This window comes from Rhinoraja longicauda, chromosome 19 (genome assembly GCF_053455715.1).
Source record: "Rhinoraja longicauda isolate Sanriku21f chromosome 19, sRhiLon1.1, whole genome shotgun sequence".
Classification (NCBI taxonomy): Eukaryota; Metazoa; Chordata; class Chondrichthyes; order Rajiformes; family Arhynchobatidae; genus Rhinoraja; species Rhinoraja longicauda.
In genome coordinates this window covers 26,019,818-26,044,568 of record NC_135971.1, presented here as the reverse complement: position 1 = coordinate 26,044,568, position 24,751 = coordinate 26,019,818, and the positions used below count along the sequence as shown (strand labels likewise).

The window sequence follows — 24,751 nt, the reverse complement described above, 5'->3', positions numbered from 1 at the left end:
CCTCTCCCTCTCCATCTCCCTCTCCCTCTCCCTCTCCCTCTCCCTCTCCCTCTCCCTCTCCCTCTCCCTCTCCCTCTCCCTCTCCCTCTCCCTCTCCCTCTCCCTCTCCCTCTCCCTCTCCCTCTCCCTCTCCCTCTCCCTCTCTCCCTCTCCCTCTCCCTCTCCCTCTCCCTCTCTCCCTCTCACTCCCTCTCCCTCTCTCCCCTCTCCCTCACTCCCTCTCCTCTCCCTCTCTCCCTCTCCCTCTCCCTCTCTCCCTCTCTCCCTCTATCTCTCCCTCTCTCCCTCTATCTCTCCCTCTCTCTCTCCCTCTCTCCCTCTCCCTCTCCCTCTCCCTCTCCCTCTCCTCTCCCTCTCCCTCTCCCTCTCCCTCTCCCTCTCCCTCTCCCTCTCCCTCTCCCTCTCCCTCTCCCTCTCCCTCTCCCTCTCCCTCTCCCTCTCCCTCTCCCTCTCCCTCTCCCTCTCCCTCTCCCTCTCCCTCTCCCTCTCCCTCTCCCTCTCCCTCTCCCTCTCCCTCTCCCTCACCCTCTCCCTCACCCTCTCCCTCTCCCTCTCCCTCTCCCTCACACGATGATGGCTCTTGCTTAATCAACATCCGGTTTGTTGCATCCCTGCTGTCAGTCGGACAATAGCGGGCCTCATTACCTGCTCCTGGCGTAATTTCGACCAAATTCATCAAATCAACGTCTCGTTTCTGCACTTTCCATGTTATGAAAGTATTGAAATTTATTATTTCACAATATGTCAGAAGCCAATTAAACAATTCAAAATGAAATACTGACCAACAAGTTGTTTATTCCAACTTGCAATTGCATAGCATTGCGATTTTATTTCATCTATATGTCAGTATGGAAGATGGTAGAGAAAACGAAAAGAATGCACATATGGCTTTGAGTTTGTAATGGCTGACCACATGCATTCCCTTAATTTTAGAATTCAATACGGTGCAACTAAATCTGCAAGCAAAAGGTGAATTAATTAATTGAACGATGATTTAATTCCATCCAAACTTCCATTAAATCGTGGTCTACCTGACGGCAGTACAGGCATCTGCGCTTAGTATTTATATCTGACTGGTGGGAGGGACCAGGAAATTTCGATGCTTCGGATTTCCCATGATGGTAATTAGCCCAAAGACAATTTATGGTGAGCTGCTCGGACCGGCCAATTCGACGGCCCAAATATATATCGTCATTTGGGTACTTCGCTTTTTTTTCTGGATGATCTGCAAGATCCCAAGGACTCCCGAAAAAAAACAAAAAAAACAAAAATATTTCAAAGTGTTACAAAAATACCTGCGCCTCTTCAAGTATTTACTTTAGAAATTATCCTCCTATTAGATAATAAAACTTAAATCGAAGCAGATAATGAGGAAATATCTACTTCCTTATATTTAACCCTTTAATTAATGGTGGCGGCCCATTCACCCGATTGACTTCTCATTGGTTATCTTCTATGGCTGTGATGAAGCATAGGAAACTATAGATAAGCCTAGCATATTTTGGTTTCCTCCTTTAGTTCACTGGTGTACCCAGTCGCACAGCGAGGCGCATTTGCACCGGCATCTGGCAAACAATGCAACTGCGATATTCGTAGTTGCGTTCACGGTAGATGCCAGACAACCTGAACTGCAACGGTATATCCATAAAGTTCACCATTTGAACCCTTTTTATTCTGACTTCCACTGTTGTAGCTGGCGTGCTTATTTTCAAATGCGGACATATAGAGAGGGTCAGCAGTCTCTTGGAAAACCGGTTTGTTCACACGAAGTGAATGTGTTTAAATTACAGGAGAAAAATTATTGCATATTGTAATTCATCCATTTAATTTCTTGAGCACTTTCGACCCAATACGGCACGAACTACTTTATCCGAACTATCTCGATTAATTCTGAGAACATTTAGGGTGATTGGATTAATGGAAGTACATGGTTTCCTAACCACGCTTATTTTGGTTTAAAAGAAAACGCACTTTCAACGAAAAATGCAGGTGAGCTAATATACTTTAGACTTCTTTAAACTTTTCATAGTGGTTGATGTGTAAACGTACTGCAATGTCTTACATTTCCTTTGGCGTGTGCCGTCCGTGCACCATCCTGTTCACATTGTGTGTTTTTTTCGCTTTCTTATTTATTTTTAGATTGAATTTCAAAGTATCAATCCAGCAGCAAGGATGGAATGGAAGCACATGGACTGCATGTGTCTTCCTTTTGGAGATATTCAAAGCCCAAGTTTGGCAACGGACAACGCTGCCGTTGGTGGCACAGCGCTAGAGTTGCTGCCTTAAGGTGCTTGCAGCGCAAGAGACCCGGGCTCGATCCTGACTATGGGTGCTGTCTGTGCGGAATGCGTACGTTGTCCCCGTGACCGCGTGCGTTTTCTTCGATCTTCAGTTTCCTCGCACACTCCAAGGACGGACAGGTGTATAGGTTAATTGGCTTGGTATAATTGTAAGTTGTCCCTCGTGTGTGTAGGATAGTGTCATTATGCGAATCCCTGATCGGCGCAGACTCGGTGGGCCGAAGGGCCTGTTTCCGCTCTGTATCTCTAAACTACACTGAAAATAACAATCCTGAAAACTTGTATTTGAGGATTATTCCGTTTGCTGATATCTTGTCCAAAATTAGTATTATATGTGATAACCCCCGTTATTACATTCTGCACGGAAATGTGCAGCAGGGCAAAGTCACAAAAACGTAGGAAACTGCAAAGTAGTCTGTCGAGATATTGTGAAAAATGTATATCATGCATTGATAAAAGAAACATCAAAGGCACATTTATTTACAAATTCCGATGTCAAAGCCTTGGTGGCTTACGCTGAAATGTAGCATAGAATTACCACACTGAAAAAAATCCAAACACAGTCAGAAAAGCTTGAAGAACGGAGCTATCCAATTTATAGACAATCATAATGCAATAGCACAGTAATGTAAATATATAGAATCCCGTGGAGCAATATGCAACTGCTTGGAAAGATTTAAGAAAGAAGTATCAAACATTATCGTGCTTACTCCCAGAACTAGATAAAGTGAAAGACAATCTGCAAAGAACAGGTCAGGAAACGTGTTTAAAATATGAGGTATAATCCTATCTTGAATTATTATATATTTTTAGTTTTGTGAAGTAGTTTAGTTTTGAACAGTAAAATAAGTAATATTCTCAGTAAAAGATTCGAAGTGGCAGCTTGCTGAATTATGCAGATACATAGATCGGTAGCTAATAGTCTGCACAGTTATTGTGGGTTAAATGACCGGTTTCTACGCCTGTGTGATTCAATTGATCTGATGGCTTTATGACAATCGAAGCTGAGGTGTAAAACACGACGCGATAACTTACATTTTAATTTTCTCCCTTTTTTGTAACAATTGACGGTAAACAATGAGGTTTGCAAGAAATTGTCCAGAATTGTCGAATCTCATATACAACCTAATTTCCGGGCTATAGGCAAAGTACGTGGAAAATAATAATAATAATAATAATACATTTTATTTATATAGCGCTTTTCATATACTCAAAGACGCTTTACAGAGATTTTGAGAACATAGGGAAATTAATAAATAGATAAATAAGTAAATAAATAAATGAACAGAGAAAGGAGACAGTAGGTGAGGTGACCTTCAGTGGTTGAAGGCAGTACTGAACAGGTGAGACTTCAGCGATGTTTTGAATGTGGTGAGTGTGGGGGAGTCTCTAACGGTTTGGGGTAGTGAGTTCCATAGGGTGGGAGCAGCGATGGAGAAAGCCCTGTCCCCCCAGGATCTGAGTTTAGTCCGGATGTGGGGGGATATGAGATTGGCAGCGGCAGAACGGAGGGTGCAGGTGGGAGTGTGCCTGTGGAGGAGGTCGGTCAGGTAGGATGGGGCCAGGTTATGGAGGGCTTTGTAGGTTATGAGGAGGATTTTGTACTGGATTCTCTGGGGGATGGGGAGCCAGTGGAGTTTATAAAGGACGGGGGTGATATGGTCACGGATCGAGGTGTGTGTGAGTAGACGGGCAGCGGAGTTTTGAATGTATTGAAGTTTATTGATGATTTTTTAGGGTGCGCCACAGAGGAGGCTGTTGCAGTAGTCCAGACGGGAGGTGATGAAGGCGTGGATGAGGGTTTCTGCAGCTGTGGAGGAGAGGGATGGACGGAGACGGGCAATGTTTTTGAGGTGGAAGAAGGCTGTCTTTGTGATGTGTTTGATGTGTTTGTCGAAGGAGAGGGTTTGATCAAGGATGATTCCAAGATTCCGGATGTGAGGTGAGGTGGATACTGGGAGACCATCAATGTTGAGGATGACGTTTTGGGTGGATTTGGTGAGCATTTTTGGACCAATGATGATGATTTCAGATTTGTTGCAATTGAGTTTGAGGAAGTTTGATTGAAGCCAAGATTTTATTTCAGTAATGCAGTTTGTCAGTGTAGAGTGTGTGGTGGAGGAGATTGACTTGGTGGAGATGAGGAGCTGGATATCATCGGCGAAGCAGTGGAAGTTGAGACCATGACGGCGGATTAATTGACCAAGGGGGAACAGGTAGAGGATGAAGAGGAGGGGGCCAAGGACTGAGCCTTGGGGGACACCTTGGGGGAGGGGAGCGGTGGGGGATTTACAGTTGTTAATGGAGATGAACTGGTGTCTGTCAGAGAGGTAAGATTTAAACCAGGATAGGGCTGTGCCGATGATGTTAAGGGAGGTTTCAAGTCGGGTGAGGAGAATGGAGTGATTTATGGTGTCAAAGGCGGCGCTGAGGTCAAGTAGGATGAGGATGTTGAGGTTGCCAGCGTCGGAGGAGAGGAGAATGTCGTTTGCGATTTTGAGGAGCGCAGTTTCAGTACAGTGGTTTGAGCGGAATCCAGATTGGAAAGTTTCATACAGGTTATTGGTAGAGAGGTGGTATTTTAGTTGGGAAGCTACAGCACGTTCCAAAACTTTGGACAGAAAGGGTAGGTTGGAGATTGGTCTGAAGTTGTTTGGGGTGTCAGGGTTTAGACCAGGTTTTTTCAGAATGGGGGTGACAGCAGCGATTTTGAGGGATGGCGGGACGATGCCAGTGGACAGGGAATAATAAAGCCAATGGATATATGACAGATCATGGGGTGGGAATACCAAAAGAGTTCTGAGATCCGGTAGTATATGCGGTAAATAAAATATTTTTTATAGATATCTTTCATCCGAATTTCCATCCGTTTCCCAAATGGCTGATTGTCTTTTCCTTCTCAGTATGACGTGTTTTGTTCACATTCTACAATATTTAACTGCAGACGTACTATTGAAAAATAAGATTAAAGGTAGGAATCTAGAATTCAGGAGATTCAATTGTAATGTTCAAGAGTGAAGCTGAATTTTAAGATTCAGCTATATCGGATATACAGAAAACAGGCAAAGCGAAAATATTCAAAATTAAATATTGGAAAGCTGTCTTTGTATAAACCCCTCTTGAATAATAGAGCACAAATCACGGGAATCGTGCCAATTCCGTCACGGTCTGGCGCGAAGTTACCCAAGAAAGGGGCAAAGGAATTATATTTCATTAACGCACCAAAAATATTTCACAGCTCTCTGAATTTTTAAACCGGAATGTAGAAACTGTAAATTATGTATAACGTTAAATCTCACAAGTAGTTTTCCTTCGCGTTTAGAACTCGATGAATGCCAGCAAAATAGCGGTATTTCTACAATCCTATATCCATTATTTCATAAACTATATATCAGTGCGATTGTGTGTCAGAATGGGCGCGCGTGTGTGTATGGTGTATGTGTCTGTATGTGTATGTGTGCGTGCGTGCGTGCGTTCGTGTGCGTGAGTGTGTGTTTGTTATTAGATAACTTTATAAAATAAAATTAAAGTGGAAAAAAAACCAATGTGGGAATCTAAATTATTTTGAGGAATCTTGCCCTAAGATGTATCGCGTATTGACAAATACGTTGATTCGTCATTTGTGAGAATAAGCGGCATTTGTAAATCAAAGAGTCATACATTGATGAGAGCATGGAACAGCAGGCCATTCGATCCACGACGTCCACGTCGGCAATGAACACCCTTCCGTATTAATGGCACCTTCCAACATTTGACACGTTGCATTTTACAGCGAAGAAACTTAAATTATCCGCGGGACACCTGTTAAATATTGTCAACGATTTTGCTTACGCAAATCTATAACAGTGTGTTCCAGTTATTCGCCACTCTTTGAGAGAAAAAGTGTATCCTTGGATCGTCTGTAAATCCCTTATTCTTTATCCCAAATACATGTTCGCATCGATTAGGTATCAGGATATTGGCAACCCCCACCAAACGAAGCACAGAAAACACCTTTAAAGGGAGATTTAGATTGACCTATTGCAGATAAGACTCACCGTCTAGTACAAGTAGTGATGGAATATAAATTTCCGTATTCTGAAAGATAAATCAGTTTACAATTTCCAGAAAAAATAACAAACTAAGATGTGTTATCCTCCACGTATCATAATTTTAATTCAATCCGCTGCAGGATTTGTGTATTGATTTACAAATCCCGGAATAAATGGCATACAAATCGAGAAATTGGAATGTACCAGATATTAAGCATTCTCGCAAATGAAAGACACTTCCATGATGCCATGAGTATGTTGTACACTCAGAGTGCATTGTCCACATTTAGCCATACACTTACGAGAGAGTACGTGATCCTAAAAAAAATCCTTCCCAATAAATATTTGAATATTCGCCACTTGTGATTAAATAAACGGAAAGAATATAAAGTTTAACAAATACAGACGTACCGATACACTTGAATTCAAGGATTGAGATTATGCTTGATATTTCAACGCATATTATTTCACGTGTAATGAATATATTTTTTTATTATAGCGGTTCAAGGGGATTATTCAACCAGTGGTAAGTTATGGATTCAGATGGTACGACAATGCTAAGAATAATACATTACTTGATAGGGGATGCATCTCCCATTGTCAAATGTAATAAACATGGACAGTCCTTTTCAAATATGACAGATATCAAAGGTGTAAATAAGAGTGAAAATTTTACGCAATTACTTTTTTCGCAATTCAAACAATTTCTCCTCATTTTAAAAGACAGTATTATCTGCCTATTGACTTGAAAATAAGTTTACAATTAGCTTCTTTATTTTATATAAGTTTACAAGAAATAATGAGTGTGAAATTAGCGATGTTGAATGGAAATAGTCAGGGAAAGTAGATGGTCTTTTCATAATTTCAGAAATATTAAAATATAAATACAAAAGTTTGGAAAATGTATGTTCGCGGAGCTGTTTGTCGATGCATTTTCCGTCCTTTCTTGATCTCGTTATTTTGTCATGAAATGCTAAAAACAGACGTGCTAAATCGACATCTGACTTACGAGTTAGTTTGCAACCTCACTTCAGCAAATGTGTAGATTTAGTAGCCAACATATGTACAATATCCAACATATGTATAATATGTGGAAAAAAAGAAAATATTAATTTTTTAAACCCTATCAATTGAAAATGCCGCATGCACTTAAATAACTTAAGGCAGGTTACAAGGACATATGATAGCTGTCATAAATCAAATAAAATGCAAACTATCCAAAGCTGCCGATTGCTTGCTTTCTATCAATGCAATGAAGCTGACTGCACAGTAATCTGGTGCCAATAGACAAGGGTCAAGAAGAGTCAATAGTGCTTTGTTCGCACATGTCCTGGAACGGAACAATTTCACCAGCAGAAATATTCGTTTCTCAATACAGTATGCAATACATGATGTAACAAGAAAACAAAAATAAGTTCATCGAATAAAGATAACCCCAATTTAGAGCAAAAATACACCAAAGTACGAAGGTGGAGCTGAAAGAGTGGCAGAAGCGAGTTTGCATGACAACTTGTCAATGGGGAAACCTGCGTAGGCCATTTCATCAGCGCGATGATGTGAGATCTGTAAATAAATTATGATTAATTTATTTGGCGCCAATCGTTTTTATCTTATATGAGAAGTACCACATGCGATAAATTTGTATGACGCACTACACAATGTAATTTAACACAGAAAATATGCTTGGAAATATCAGCTCCAGAAAATTGCAATCTATAAAATGAATCTTGACTCGATATTTTACAATTATTTTCAGTTAAACGAAATGGCGCAGGTAAGGTGTTCCAAATATATTGGAAAAAAATCTCGCTCCCCTCCTTATTTTTGTCTGTGCATTTGCCAGTCAAGAATTTTACGGCAATTGCAGACTATCGCGCTGGTCCATTTAAGATTAAACAGTTAAAAGAGTTGCCCAACAAGTTAATGGTATGAACACACCGTGGGTAAACTGAAATGTTATCCGTTTTTTTTAATGAGTTTTGCGAATTGGCTCGTTTACTCTCCTTTAGGAATTGAAACACTTCGCTTGCAACTCGGTATAGTATGAAATCGATTGATTTGTTAACTTCTATTTAGCTGTTTGCACGCATGCAGTCGAGAGACTTAATATTGGACATTAATGCTCTTTGTACTGCCTATATATCGTTTAGAACAATCCGAATTATTCAATTGAATTAAGCATCCTTGTTTTGGCGCTCCTTTTAGCGAGTGCATAAATCAAAGATGGCGATCTCGCAATTAGCACTGGTAAAATTAACTTTGAATTTTTGCTTGCAAACCTGAAGTAACAAAGCAACTGTTCCAATCGCTAAAAAAAATAATCGTAATATAGACATGTGCAGTGATTGAAAGGAGAGGGTGCATTACGTAAATGGAAGGCAACGTGTATGTACATATTGCCACACTTTAACATATAACCCATGCTCACTGACGATATGCACGAAAGACAATGCATTGTTAATACTTTCAAAGTTAATTATAAGCGACAACGTTGAGCATTTTTTTCAAATAAAGGGAGGCAATACTTATACATCTCGGTCATTTTTAATAATAACGGCCACACACTTTAATGGTCAGGAATGGAACATAATGGTGCTGCAATTGCATTTTGACTGAAAGGGAAAAGTGCCTATTTAATTGGAAATCATGTGATCTAACGAACGGTAATTTTCGAATATTAATAAAGTTTGTTAATTTTCATAAAGGAACAAATATAAATCAAAACCAATGATACCTATGTGAACCAATTGCAGAATCCGATATAAAAAACGAATTCTTGCCGAAAAATACTAAATGGCACACGAAAGAAGTGTGTTGTGTGTTGAAGTTATCTACGCAGAACATGTGTTATTAGTATTGCGACAGATTTGTGGCGTGCAAAATTTGCAATGGTTGCGAAAGTTGCCGGGTAGAAATCACGCAAAAGGATTTGGTGGAGATTTGGCGGCCATTGGACTATTACAATTTTTTTCAACAGTGAAACAGTTTACTTATTTTTAAACAAAGTGCTTTACTGTGAAACAGTTCAGATCCGAATGAAAAATATCAACGTAAAGTAAAATATAGATATTCTCTAATTTTGCGACGTTCCAGACATGTGGCAGTTTTATTATCAAACGTTCATGTTGGATAAAACGTAGAAAATAGTGTTGATGCATGCAAGTATCATTATGGAGAAGGTCAAATCTGGACCAAGGGTTGAGATTTTGGATTGGAGAAAGGCTAATTTTGAGGAGATGAGAAAGGATTTAAAAGGAGTGAAATGGAAATTGTTGTTTTATGAAAAGGATATAATAGAGAAATGGAGGATATTTAAAGGTGAAATTTTGAGAGTACAGAGTCTTTATGTCCCTGTTCGGTGGAAAGGAAAGAATAATAATTTGAAAGAGCCGTGGTTTTCCAGGGAAATTGGACACTTGGTTCGGAAAAAGAGGGAGATATACAATAAATATAAGCGGCAGGGAGTAAATGAGGTTCTTGAGGAATATAAAGAATGTAAAAGGAATCTTAAAAAGGAAATTAGAAAAGCGAAAAAAAGATATGAGGCTGCTTTGGCAAGTAATGTAAAAGTAAACCCCAAGGGGTTCTACAGATATGTCAATAGCAAAAGGATAGTGAGGAATAAAATTGGTTCATTAGAGAGTCAGAGTGGACAGCTATGTGCTGAGCCGGAAGAAATGGGGGAGATATTAAACAATTTCTTTTCTTCGGTATTTTCCGAGGAGAAGGATATTGAATTATGTGAGGTAAGCGAAACAAGTAGAGTAGTGATGGAAATTAGGAGGATTAAAGAAGAGGAGGTACGGACACTTTTGAAGAATATAAAAGTGGATAAGTCTCCAGGTCCTGATAGGATATTCCCTAGGACATTGAGGGAAGTTAGTGCAGAAATAGCAGGGGCTATGACGGAAATATTTCAAACGTCATTAGAAACAGGGATGGTGCCTGAAGATTGGCGCATTGCGCATGTTGTGCTTTTGTTTAAAAAAGGTTCTAAAAGTAAACCTAGCAATTATAGACCTATTAGTTTGACGTCTGTGGTGGAAAAATTAATGGAAAAGATACTTAGGGACAATATATATAATTATTTGGATAATCAAGGCCTGATTAGAAACAGTCAACATGGATTTGTGCCTGGAAGGTCATGTTTGACTAATCTTCTTGAATTTTTTGAAGAGGTTACCAGGGAAATTGATAAGGGCAAGGCTGTGGATGTTGTCTATATGGACTTCAGTAAGGCATTTGACAAGGTTCCACATGGAAGGTTGATTAAGAAGTTTAAATCGTTGGGTATTAATAGTGAGGTTGCAAGATGGATTCAACAATGGCTGAATGGGAGATACCAGAGGGTAACGGTTGACAATCGTATGTCAGGTTGGAGGCCAGTGTCTAGTGGAGTGCCCCAAGGATCTGTGTTGGGTCCACTGTTGTTTGTCATTTACATTAATGATCTGGATGATGGTGTGGCAAATTGGATTAGTAAATATGCAGATGATACTAAGATAGGTGGAGTAGTTGATAGTGAGGTAGATTTTCAAAGTCTACAGAGAGACTTGGGCCTTTTGGAAGGGTGGGCTGAAAGATGGCAGATGGAGTTTAATGCTGATAAGTGTGAGGTGCTGCATTTTGGTAGGAGAAATCAAAATAGGACGTACAGGGTAAATGGTAGGGAATTGAGGAATGCAGTGGAACAGAGGGATCTGGGAATAACTGTGCATTGTTCCCTGAAGGTGGAATCTCATGTGGATAGGGTGGTGAAGAAGGCGTTTGGTATGCTTGCCTTTATAAATCAGAGCATCGAGTATAGAAGTTGGGATGTAATGTTGAAATTGTACAGGGCATTGGTGAGGCCAAATCTGGAGTATGGTGTGCAGTTCTGGTCGCCAAATTATAGGAAGGATGTCGACAAAATGGAGAGGGTACAGAGGAGATTTACTAGAATGTTGCCTGGGTTTCAGCACTTCGGCTACAGAGAGAGGTTGAACAGGTTGGGTCTTTATTCTTTGGAGCGTAGAAGGTTGAGGGGGGACTTGATAGAGGTTTTTTAAATTTTGAGAGGGACGGACAGAGTTGACGTGGGTAGGCTTTTCCCTTTGAGAGTGGGGAAGATTCCAACAAGGCGACATAGCTTCAGAATTGAGGGACAAAGGTTTAGGGGTAACATGAGGGGGAACTTCTTTACTCAGAGGGTTGTGGCTGTATGGAATGGGCTTCCGGTGGAAGTGGTGGAGGCTGGCTCGATTTTATTATTTAAGAGTAAATTGGATAGGTATATGGAAAGGAGGGGATTGGAGGGTTATGGTCTGAGTGCAGGTAGATGAGACTAGCTCAGGGAGAATGGTCGGCGTGGACTGGTAGGGCCGGACATGCCTGTTTCCATGCTGTAGTTGTTATATGTTATATGTTGTTATATGTATGCTCCCAACTATTTCGTAATCCATGAATGCAAATACAAATACGGGAATTACAAGATGAATATTACCTCTGCCTGTTTCATAGTCACAAAGATCAAGGAAGCCAAAGGTAATTGCGATAAATTATGAAAACATAGGTGTTCCGAATCCGTACGGAAATGCGGACGTTTGGCAGTAACAAGTCTACCTTATGTACTGTTGATAATTTATCAACTGAAAAATTTCTCATGCAAATAAGGAAGATAGTTAACATAATTCAATACCTTTAAAATATCTGCACTCGGTAAAATAATGCGCACCCCCCCCCCCCCCCCACCCCCAGAATGTATTGTAATTAGCAACGAAAAGCACTCTGAACAACATATTTGGTTATAACAAGGTGAATAAAGTCCACTATTTTTAAAGCGACACAGGCCTGCAAAAATCGTCAAACTTTAGCAATTCGCACTGTGTTGTTTCAGATGGTGATCAACACAATTTGTACAAAATACGTGCATATAGTTTTGCTTAAACTAGCATCCAGCTACGCACAACGAAACTAGCACAGCCTTGGCTAGCTTTGGGAAGTAGATCTCAGAGACACACGACTGGTTTGAGGCCAAATCGACCGAGATGACTCCCGTCATCGAAGCCAAGCGCGCCGCCCGAGCCGAGTACAAGTGGTCAGCCAACGAGAAGAACCTGCTGATCCTCATGGCTGCCAGGAGCAAGGCTCAGCAGACTGCCAAGCGTTGCACCAATGAGTACTGGGCACAGCTTAGTGCGGACATCCAGACGGCCGCCGTAACGGGGAACACCAGGGGAATGTACGATGGCATTAAGAAGACACTAGGACAAGTCCAGAGCAAGATAGCCTCCCTCAAATCCTCCACTGGGGAAGTAATCAAAGACAAATGCCAGCAAATGGAGAGATGGGTGGAACACTACCCCGACCTCTACTCGAGAGAAAACACCGTGTCCCCCTCAGCCCTTGACGCCATTGCGTGCCTAGATGAGTTAGATGGAGAGCCGACGGTAGAAGAACTCAGCAAGGCCATTGACAGCCTGGCCTCAAGCCAAGCCCCAGGCAGCGACGGGATTCCCCCTGACCTGATCGAGCACTGCAAGACTGCCTTACTACTTCATTTGCATGAAGTCCTCTGCCAGTGCTCGTAAGAAGGAGCTGTACCGCAGGACATGAGGGATGCCACAATCATTACCCTCTACAAGAACAAGGGCGAGAGACGCGACTGCAACAACTACAGAGGCATCTCCCTCCTCAACATCGCCGGCAAGGTCTTTGCTCGGGTCATCTTGGTCTGCCTGCAGAAGCTGGCAGAACGTGTCTACCCAGAGTCGCAGTGCGGTTTCCGAGCTGGAAGGTCAACAGTAGACATGATCTTCTCCCTTCGCCAGCACCAAGAGACGTGCAGAGAACAGCGGATGCCTCTGTATATTGCTTTCATTGATCTCACCAAGGTGTTTGCCTTCGTTAGCAGAGATGGCATATTCAAGGCTCTCCCAAAGATTGGCTGCCCACCAAAACTGCGGAGCATGATAGAATCCTTCCACATCAACACGAATGTGGCAGTGCAGTTCAATGGCAGTTTCTCGGAGCCCTTCGACATCCGCAGTGGCGTCAAACAAGACTGCGTCCTCGCTCCCACACTCTTTGGGATTTTCTTCGCTCTGCTCCTGAAACATGCTTCGGCAGCGCAACAGATGGGATCTCTCTGCGTACCAGATCAGACCGCAAGCTCTTCAACCTCACCCGCCTCCGAGCCAAGACAAAAGTACGTGAAGGTCTCATCAGACACATGTGTTGTTCGCCGATGACGCACCAGTTGTGTCCCACACCCAGCAGGAACTACAGTCTGATGGACCGCGTCTATCAGGCTTGCAAGGGCTTTGGGCTGACCATCAGCCTGAAGATGACGAACGTCCTGGGACAGGATACAACCTGTCATCACCATCGACGACTAGGAACCCGTCCATCAGTTCACGTACCTCGGTTCCACCATCACCGACAACCTCTCCTTGGACACAGAGATTGACAAGAGGATCGGGAAGGCAGCTGCAACTACTGCTGGCCTCACAACCCGAGTGTGGACCAATCTAAAGCTGACAGTGAAGTCAAAGATAGCCGCCTACAATGCCTGTGTCAACAGAACGACGCTCTACGGCAGTGAAACATGGACTACATATGCCAGACTGGAGAGAAGACTCAACACCTTCCACTATAGAAGCATCCGCCGTATCCTGGGTATATCCTGACAAGACAGAGTGTCCAACGCCGAGATTCTGCCTCGCGCTGGCCTTCCGAGTATATACACTCGACGCAGGCAGCGCAGGTTGCGGTGGCTGGGCCATGTCCACCGCATGGAGGATGGCCGTATTCCAAAAGACATCCTTTATGGAGAGCTATCATCTGGGTGGAGAACGATCGGTCGCCCCCAGCTACGTTACAAGGATGTCTGCAAGAGAAATTTGAAGGTGATCGACATCGATGTGGAGTCCGGGGAGAGCCTTGCAGCTGACCGTACAAGGTGGAGAGGTACCCTGAACCAACTTCTCAAAACGGGGGAAGAGAAACTGATGAACGCAGCGGCAGAAAAGCGGGCACGCAGAAAGGAGTGCAGCAACTTTAACGGACCAGAGCCCACACACAAATGTGGCCTTTGCGACAGAGACTGTCACTCCCGCATTGGTCTCTTCAACCACAAGGGACGCTGCTCTACCCGAGGTGTCGAGCACGCAGCCTACTAGGATGCATCACCCATGGTCAGCCATGAACGAGGGGGCCAAAGAAGAAGGAGTTTTACTTGGAGAAGCAAGCCCAAATTTATCCAATTGTAATTTAAATCCAGATTAATTTTGTCCTGCAAGCATAAATGGTCGAATCAGATAATTTGAGAAAGATGTAAACCTTGTCACTCTTTTGACACGTTTAAAATAGATTCACTTTTTTTTCAAATCTACTCCTTGGACAGAGTCCCATCTGACAATTGTAAATCTCCTGCATCGCGCTGAATCCCGCAAACTGGAGAAAATCTGGTTTTATGAGAATTGCAGATGGGATCCAATTTACAGATTCGGCGCGCAGATTCAGTTGAATGCAAATTGGAAATTATCGCCCATTTTGTTTACGCTGTTAGCGTATGTTCATAGACACATTTCGGTTCATAAACATGCATCTTTCCTGTTTGAACATGTTTCCGTTATGATGTTTCTACACTATTTTAAGACCGTTTGAATCATCAGATTAGCAAAAACTTTGTTCGCGTAAAAAAAATGTCTTTTGCTCTCAATTCTGATATTCTTGTTTCCAGACAGTAGGACAGCCCTTGAAATGTTAGGTGAGCATGATGTACTTTTATCCTAGAAAAGGTAGAAATATTGAACCGCACATATTCATTACATTAACTATGTGTCGAATGGAATCATATGTAGTAACATTTTTTGAAATCATTCAATTCTGGAACGTAATTACCAATGGATATCTGTGTCTCCCTTGCAGCAGCGTTATATAATTTTTGCAGGTCGAAATATACGTTCTGATGAATAATATTTTTGGATTATAAAAGCGGGAAAGAGGGGAAATGAACATAAGACGGCTTCTATACACAAATTTGATTTTTTAATGAAAACTGTAGAGGAAAACATGGGCTAATGTGCACGCTACCGTTTAATGTAGTCACGTAAACTAAAATTATTCCGATGTAATAGATGTTACCAAAAAGCAAGGGCAGAGTCACGAACAGCAGTAATATGGACATAACACAGATGTGCCTTTCCATTAAATGAACAAATCACAATATGCAAACGGAACTCAACTGGTCAGGTGCCATCTCGGGAGGTAATTGAGAGGAGGAAACTCTGCACATGACCCTCCTTCAGATTGAAGAAGTCCTAAAGAAAAGTCCGACCCGAAACGTCGTCAAATCTGTCGTGATCTCGCCCGAAACCTTGAAGGCTGGATAATTTTATCACGTTCCTTGATTGCTCAGACGGCACAGATATTTTTAGCAATCAGAACACAAATTACCCGCAAACAGTGCAACTGCGGTAGATTTCAACTTTATCACTCCTATTCACCCATGTAAATTATAATAAAATTATCGCCTAAGTTGCCGACTTGGAAAAGGATACAAGAACATTGATGCAGACTATTGTTTGCGTGTGAAATATTTCACCTTATTTTGACATATGATTTGTTTATGCGAGCAGGACTAAACGGGTTATCTTCCACGTGGTAAAATATTCCCATCGTGGTTGAAACAATTACATGGAAAGGATTCAATATGATAGCGTCTTACTGTGCCACCGTATCCCTCCAGTGTGAATTCAAATTTATATGAGTTCAATTTACAAAATAACATGTCTGAGTTCACTTCATTCTATCCGGCAGAAGCGCAGCTCAGAAAACAAGGAAAGGGTGAGCAAATGAATATCATATTTCTGTATCTTAGAAAAGATTGTCACTTGCTATTTTCTAAAAATAACATTTGCAGCACACGACAAATGCTGATCCGTGAAAATACGTAGATTTTATGCGCATTGGTCGGTGTGATTTACGTACGGAAAATGATTTGTTTGGTGGATATTTGGTGGGTTCACAATTCCATCGATGTTGCAAGTATCGATAGTGCATAATCAATAACGGGAGAAATCTCAAAATATATTGAACTTGGCAGCAATTCGAGCAGAAGCAGCGACTATTTCCATTCTCCTAATTAAATTCAGTTTGATCCAGCGCTCAACAAATGTACCTTGGTATTCATTTCCCGTCGTCGGTATGGAATTCAAACGAAGGAGCATCCATTCACACAGTATATCGACGAGATATTAGAATTTGAAACTTATAGGTGGAATAGGGTGCTATTCAATTATTTGGGCAAATGCGGACAGTCTTCTTTCTCCGAGAAAACCCATTTGTTATATGCAGTGTAATGGACTATTGCTCCAGTATATAGACACAGATGATTCGCAATCAATGCAAATGAAAAAAATCTAATAACTAATCACATATATTTCCCTCGACAGAATTGGAAAGAACAAAGCGAAGTTTTGCAGCTGTGGGTGAGTTAATTTACAAAGGCGTGCCCACTGGCAGACGTTCACTCTCACGACACATATTCGGGCGTTGCAGGATTACATAACTCGCGATGCAATACCACGCAAAACGAAACTACACCTGAAAATGTCCTATTTCAATTTGTCAGACAAAATGTTGAAAGATGAAAAAAGTGGTAGGAGTTTGCAAATATATTCTCAGTAATTCGTATATTTGTCAAGAAGGCACCTGTCTACAGTCATGGTGATAATGTATTTCGTAGTGGTGGAAAGCTGATTTCATTCAGCAGATAAGGGTACCGGCCCGAATTCATGCTCCCCAAAGATGCTGCCTGACCCGTTCAGTTACTCCAGCATTATTTTTTTTTTGAAAATTAGAATCTGCTGGTCCTTGTTTCCGCAACACATGCGTTCCTTGTTTTATCCCCTACAAAAGAATACTCAGTAACGATTTTAATCCCCCCGGAATGCGCGTTGGTTACTCGGAGTAAGTGTGTATTTTTGATTGGCCCGCCTTGCACTGGATCAATGATTGTTTAAAGCTATCGGGGAATCCGGGACCTTTGCTGCCGCTAGTGCCGTGGTGCGATCAATCCAACAAGCTTTAGGAGATAATGGTCACAGTCTCTGCCATTGCCTTACTTTTCTCGTAAGACCGGGATCCATACCATCCAGTCTAAAGATCAACCAAATTTTATGGCACTTCCGTGCTTTAAGTTTTTAACATATCAGGCTCCTTATGGGTGATAATCGAATGATGATCCCCTGCTAAGATTTTCCGTGGTGAAACGTCAATGTTAATGTCGCCAATGATTCTACAAATGCCTACACGTATATTGCAATGCTACATTTTGATGGGCCTGACATAACGTTGTAGAGGACAAATGTGGCAAACTCATATCTGGGACCAAGTATACCCTGCTGGGAAAACTAAGACAAACTACCTTTAACTAAAGACCGCTTGAAGAATAAAAGCTTGCGAGTTACTAAATTTCGCAATTTTGAAAAACAATAGAGTTCATTCCCTCAAATAGTATACATTTCAACCCTCTCAAGGTAAATGAGAAATGCGTCTGTTGCGGGTTAATACTTGCTGAGCGTGAACACATATGCGATGCATTTACTGATCATATGTAATTTTACTCTTTATATATTTTCAATTGCGGGGGTTATTTTGACTTGAACAACCCTTCGGCTGAAAGAATATATTCGGATTGTTACAGCAATAATACTTTCCAACATCTTGCAACATTGACATGCATGGAATTAGAGCGGTGTCTGCTCCTATTTTATAATAAACCCTATAATGTATGTTGGTTCAATCAAACCAAACCATTCCATTCCAACTTACCAAAAATAAATAAATTGGACAGACATAAAGGAAAACGGCCGAATATGTTCAGATCCTGGTCTGTGTGTCGCTTGAATTCAGTTACTTTGAAGACAATTCTAAAAATAACTTCATTTTAAATTCATGTTTTATAAACAGAACCCCAGATTAATGAAAGAGAATCCGGTATGTAGTTTGCTTTCACTGAAAATATTTGAAATATACAGGTTGCATTGCTGCTTTATACGAAACTCTATTTGTTTATAATTTCTACTCATCTGGATTTTTTACATCGTATTAACTGCACTCAAATTAGAGGGCACTATGGTATGCGTCTTGTGATATTATCCGACTCCTTTTTCAGCTTTTTACCGTATGCTTTAGCAATGTACAACGAACCGAGATTTAACTTTCCTCATGACGTACAGGGACATAGCACAAATTGGATCTGTTCACACTGTTTGGTAGATATTGTTCCTTCGGAAAAGCATGTCGAGCGCTGTCTGTTTTTTTTACAATCTATTGTTGCACATAGCATTGCACACACGGTGGCCTGGGGTCCAATAGTCTCCATTTCCTCTGTTTGAAAGTATGAGACGTATTTCAGCATATTTTATTATCTCACAAGGAAATCATCCAATCGATCGTTTGCATGTCCATGGCTGCAGAAGTTTTAAAATATTTCAGTTGTCTCGCACAACTGGTGGCTACGATTAAGTTTGAAGATATTGACACAACCCATTCCATATACAGACGTCACGAAGAGACTGGGATAGAGAGCACAACAACGTAGGGTCATTCAATCCATCCACACATCAGCTTTTGAAAAATAACGTGAATTATCTAATTATTAAGTCAAATACGCTCTCTGTCCTCCAGCAGTATTCTCACCTGTTTGCCTATCAAGAATATCGTTAACACTGCGTTAAATATTCAAAACCGTTTTTAGGCTGCCCTTTGACGATGAGAGTAGTGAATACTTGGGCGCCTCTGTTAGAAAGGACATAACCCCATATCGGTTTTCTGTGGGCAACCACATTTTTAAACGGTAACATTCCCACTCCCAGCAGATTCTACCTACCCTCTGCATGCGAGAGACAATTTGCAGTGGTCAATGACGCTACCACGTCTTTGACATTTGAAACTGAATCGGAGGACGCAGAGCAAACCTATGAATCATATGAAGACGGTGCAAACTCCGCACAGACAGCACCGGACGTCAGCATTGAAGAGCGGGCGCTGGGATTGCGATGCAGCATACTTAGCAATTGTGCCTCCGTGATTCCCCTGTAAGTTGTGCAGCGCCAACCCGCTATGGATTATTTTACTGAACTAGTTTAGACACCCTGCATATAAAAGAAAACACGTTGATGATCATGGTACAGTCACTGAAATTTGCAGTCATTAATAAATAAAGCACTCCAGCATTATTCATAGCTGACATGAAGGTATGAATTGAAGGCGTTTTTCCCACGGCATGCAAGTTAAAGGTTTATCCTGTGGTTTCAGAGTTGGAAAGCAAGAAGCGTTTTCAAAGAGCAGGTTAGATTATCTGTATAACTTTTTTTTTAATTTGAGCCTGACAAGACTCCTCGACTCCACCTTCCCGTCACCATAAAACATCATCCCATCACATTGCACTGAATTGTTCGGCCCGGCTATGTTTCAGCTACATTACACAACATTTATCACAGTAGTTCAAGGAGCATCTCCACATTCCCATTTAAAAATTGGGATTTATGTGGTGGTACTGGGGTTGTGAACTTCATAGTTGACATTAACTGTGAATTCCCTTGATTATGCATTGATATATTAAATCAATAGAACATCTGTACAGTCGTCTCGACAGTCTACCTTTCTTACCCTGTCAGGTATTCATGTACATTTGTGTTGAGTAACTTAGGCTGCAACACATAAAGTTTCAGGGAAATCTGAACGTTAATTTATTCAAATGTATTTTCATTGGCGGATGAGCGAATGTTCTGATGAAAGTACTCGTTGATTATGTCCACTATACAGATATTTCCACATATACCTGTATACCAACGGGTAGGCATTTCTGCATCATCGCCATGCTCGACAGTCAGGAACGACTTGCCTTCCTCTCTTTTGCGTTATCTTTCTAATTCTGAAGTAACGAAGCACATAGATTAGAAAATGCAATTTCTCTCCACCGATGGAATTATTACGACGGTGGTGCAAATCCAATGAGGAAGGTATAGCGCTGGGTTTGTAAAACGAAATAAGTGCAGACATGAAAGGAAAAATAAATCAGAAGCGCAGTTCGATGTCGAGGGCAAATTGTATTGAAAGCACTGCCATTAATTCACTTGGCCGAACATCTTAATTCGGCGCTGTGACCTTCCTGTGATTCTGTCTATTCCGGTGAGACCTTCCTGTGATTCTATCTGTATGAGACTCGCCATAATTCAGATTAAGTTTCAGATTCACACTCATATCTGTTAATCATCACCTCCCGTCTGGACTACTGCAACAGCCTCCTCTATGGCGCACCCTCAAAAATCATCAATAAACTTCAATACATTCAAAACTCCGCTCCCGCCTACTCACACACACCTCGATCCGTGACCATATCACCCCCGTCCTTTATAAACTCCACTGGCTCCCCATCCCCCAGATAATCCAGTACAAAATCCTCCTCATAACCTACAAAGCCCTCCATAACCTGGCCCCATCCTACCTGACCGACCTCCTCCACAGGCACACTCCCACCTGCACCCTCCGCTCTACCGCTGCCAATCTCCTATCCCCCCACATCCGGACCAAACTCAGATCCTGGGGGGACAGGGCTTTCTCCATCGCTGCTCCCACCCTATGGAACTCACTACCCCAAACCGTTAGAGACTCCTCCACACTCACCACATTCAAAACATCGCTGAAGTCTCACCTGTTCAGTACTGCCTTCAACCACTGAAGGTCACCTCAACTTCTGTCTCCTTTCTCTGTTCATTTATTTATTTACTTATTTATCTATTTATTCATTTCCCTATGTTCTCAAAATCTCTGTAAAGCGTCTTTGAGTATATGAAAAGCGCTATATAAATAAAATGCATTATTATTATTATTATTATTATTATTATAAACAAGGTGCAGTGAAGTTTCTAGTTTGCACGGAGCTCAAAGGATAACCACTGAATATGGTGAATACAGTCACTGTCTCGTCATTCTATTTCTACACGAATTACACGGATTGATTTTATTTTATTTTATGTCAGTGAGCAGCAAAGTAAAAAAACGGGACGTCGGCATTGGTGAGAAATCATTCAAGTAACATGGAGTGGTTATATAGCAGAATAAATTAAGTTATATAACTGCTCTTAATTATCAACAATATATGACATCCGCTCAATGGAACATGATGTGTTGTGTCTGTGCAAAGGACGATAATAGCCCATGTAAAGACGTGGGATGATGTCACCGTTTTACCTCTGTACATCCCAGAAAAACTAAAATAAATTTGAAAATCTGGATTTAAATTAAATATTGGACCGAATCTATAATCCAGAAGTAAAACATGATTTGTTTTATTCCGGCAGAAACAGAATAACACATTATTTATTTCCAACGGTTCTCCTCAAACATTGCTTTTCATGCCTTTCAGCGTCAGGCCTTTCAGGGATGTGCTATTTTAGTTTATAGATAGCGCGTGGGAAGTTTACAACTATCACGTTTAGATTAGAGCTTCCAATTCTGTTGAATGTGGGAGGAAACCGGAGCACCCTGATTCCACACGATCACAGCGAACGTACAAATTCCGAAAGCCAGTTCCATTAGTTAGAATCGAACCCGCGTCTCAGGTGCGAGAAGGCAGCAACGGTACAGCTGCGCCACTATACTGTCCCTATTCCACAAGTGAATGAATTTTCACCTATGTGTTCTGGATTGAGACAAGTACATTTTTATCTTTATTATATTGATAACAAGAGAATTCCAATGCGGTTTATAGTCTCGGAATGTATTGTGTGATGAAAGGGATATTCCAAAGAAGTGTGACAATATATGTTTCATGACGTTTGGGAAACATCTCAGGTCATTGTCACCCCATAGCCTTTGTATGTCAAACGAACTCTAATATTCCGATCAAGTTTGAAAATGTTTTTAGTCCGTCTCCTCCCAACGATCTCATGGGGACATATCAATTACATCGTTTCGGCGGATATTTGAAACATTTTGGGGCTTTAAAGCTAACTGGCTTCATGTGCAACTGCAATATGTGTTCAATTCCACAAGAAATTCACTCAGGCGAACGGTGATTAATATGTGCGTCCAACTTGATTTAACTATTTAATTTTACATCCACCAACACAACTGATAAGTTTGAACTTAGCGGTACTGTATATTTCGCAAATATCTACCAATGTTTCCAATTTCAGTATAAAATCGTTAGCTTTTAACAGCTGGACAATTCGTCCCTGATTGCCAGTCAAACGTAAGTTCTATTGTAAACCATTGTTATTTGACGTCCATTATAGAAATTATTTCCCTTTATCAAAAAAGTTGATTTTATTCGATAATAATTATATTTCCATCAATATACTGCCGATAAATATATTTCCAAATATGAATTCCGCAGTGTAGATTTTAATCGTCATATGTTCCCAACATTTTGTTCTGAATTTCGTTGTCATTAATGTAACGTTCAAAGGCAGTTCAAGAGCACCACATAATTAACTTTACTCTTTTCATATTTCAGAAGTGGATGTTCTCCGGATTGAACTGGGTAAATCATTCAATTCAACAAATCTTTTAAATCAGGACATGAAACGTTCCCAATTCACAGCAAATCAATACCTTTACTCGGAATGGCGAAAATAGAAAATATTGAATTTACGTGCATCAGTGTGATATATTATATCAAAAGTGATCACTTCGTGCTAAATTGACAATATGTTATCTCACAATTCCCTAACATATTGGGATAATTTTCCTTCGAAATAAATTTATGCGGCATGGTGGCTTTTGCAATACCAATAGACGATAGACAATAGACAATAGGTGCAGGAGGAGGCCATTCGGCACTTCGAGCCACCACCGCCATTCAATGTGACCATGGCTGATCATTCCCAATCAAAATTTAAATTGAAATTGGCCATAATAACAAATATAACATAGAGTTATCATTTTCTAATATTGACATTTTATGTTCCATTCTATTTATGTTTGTGCTTCGCAGTTGACAGATTGAAGGAAATACGCGGTAATTTGCGAAAAAATTGGCTTAAACGTTCTTGTATTATTAATCACCGCACTTTGCATTGTCTTATTCTTTTCACTCCAAACGAAAGTGCTTAATTATTTTATCCTCTTGAGATTGCTAATGGAGAAACAAATTCTTAAACAAATTATTGTATTACTATTGCAAAGATTTTGTATAATTTGCAGTACCCTGCGCTTGAGGAAAACAATGGAATTTTATTTTTTAAGTAGACCAAGTGGACCCGTTGGGCCCAAACCTCTCCTGCATTGGTGCAGTACCCCTCCCCTTCCCATCTCCCTGTCCCCCTCCTCCCCTCCCTCTCCCTCTCCCCCTTGCCCTTCCCCTCCCCCCCATTCCATTCCCCTCAACCCCCCTTATCCTTCATTCCTACCACTCCCTCCCATCCCCCTCCTCTACCCTTCCCTCTCTCCCTCCCTAGGGGATAGATTTAATCTTTAAAATGTGAATCATTTAAAAAATATAACACCGATTTTAAAGACACGTCTTCCATTAGCAACAAAAGGTGAGTTGGGTGGGCCTAAAATTGTTGCGCTATCGTGTACCCTTTTGGCAGTAGTCCAGGAACAAAGAAACAGACGAGAGTTTTAGTATATAGATGTATCTATCTATCTATCTATCTATATATTACTAAAATTCAGATCTTGTGTATATGCATATATATTTCACTGATTCCAGCTGATTTCGGCAAAACGGTGAACTGTAGCGCCACGATTTTTGTAGCGCTTTAATCACCACGCGGTTCGCTGCTGGAAAGTGATATTTTTATTTAATTCGGTCCCATATATTTTAAGTTACAGAGGTTTTAAAGCGCTGCCCCCACCTTATTGAAGTTTCTATAGGGGCGCTGCGGTGCGGCTGTGCTCAGTACGCATGCGCGGAATCTCCTCACTCTGTGCTCAGCACGCATGCGCGGCATCTCCTCACTCGCACCAAAAAAATGGACGCCGATAGCGGCGCCAGCCCGCGATCACCGGCTCACCTCTCCTCTCTCCCCTTGCTTCTCTCCTCTCTCCCACACCCGGGAGAACATCTCCCCGCTACCCCCCCCCCCCCCCACACCCGGGAGAACATCTCCCCCCTATCCCCCCCCGGGCCTTTAAATGATCCGATCCCCCGCAACCCCCCCCCCCCCCGGGGCCTTTAACTGATGCTAAGATTGTGTCTGGGGGAGTGAAAATGGTTGGGGGGGGGGGTTTGAGAATGGGGACTGGGAAGTGGGACAACAGGGGTCGTGCGGAGGGGACTTGGTGGTTGGCGAAAGAGGGGTACTGGGAAAAGGGGAGGTCCATATCCCTCCCCTCTCCCCCCATCCCTCACTCCTCCCCTCCCCCCCCTCCCCCGTCCACACCTACCCCCCCCCATCTCTCATCACGCCCCCCCCCCAC

At 41.7% G+C, this 24,751-nt stretch overlaps 1 pseudogene; it reads right to left on the bottom strand.

Annotated features, from left to right (window-relative positions):
* Positions 1-3,555: 3,555 nt before the first annotated feature.
* LOC144602903 (uncharacterized) overlaps positions 3,556-24,751 on the bottom strand; it is a 54,987-nt pseudogene continuing 33,791 nt past the window's right edge.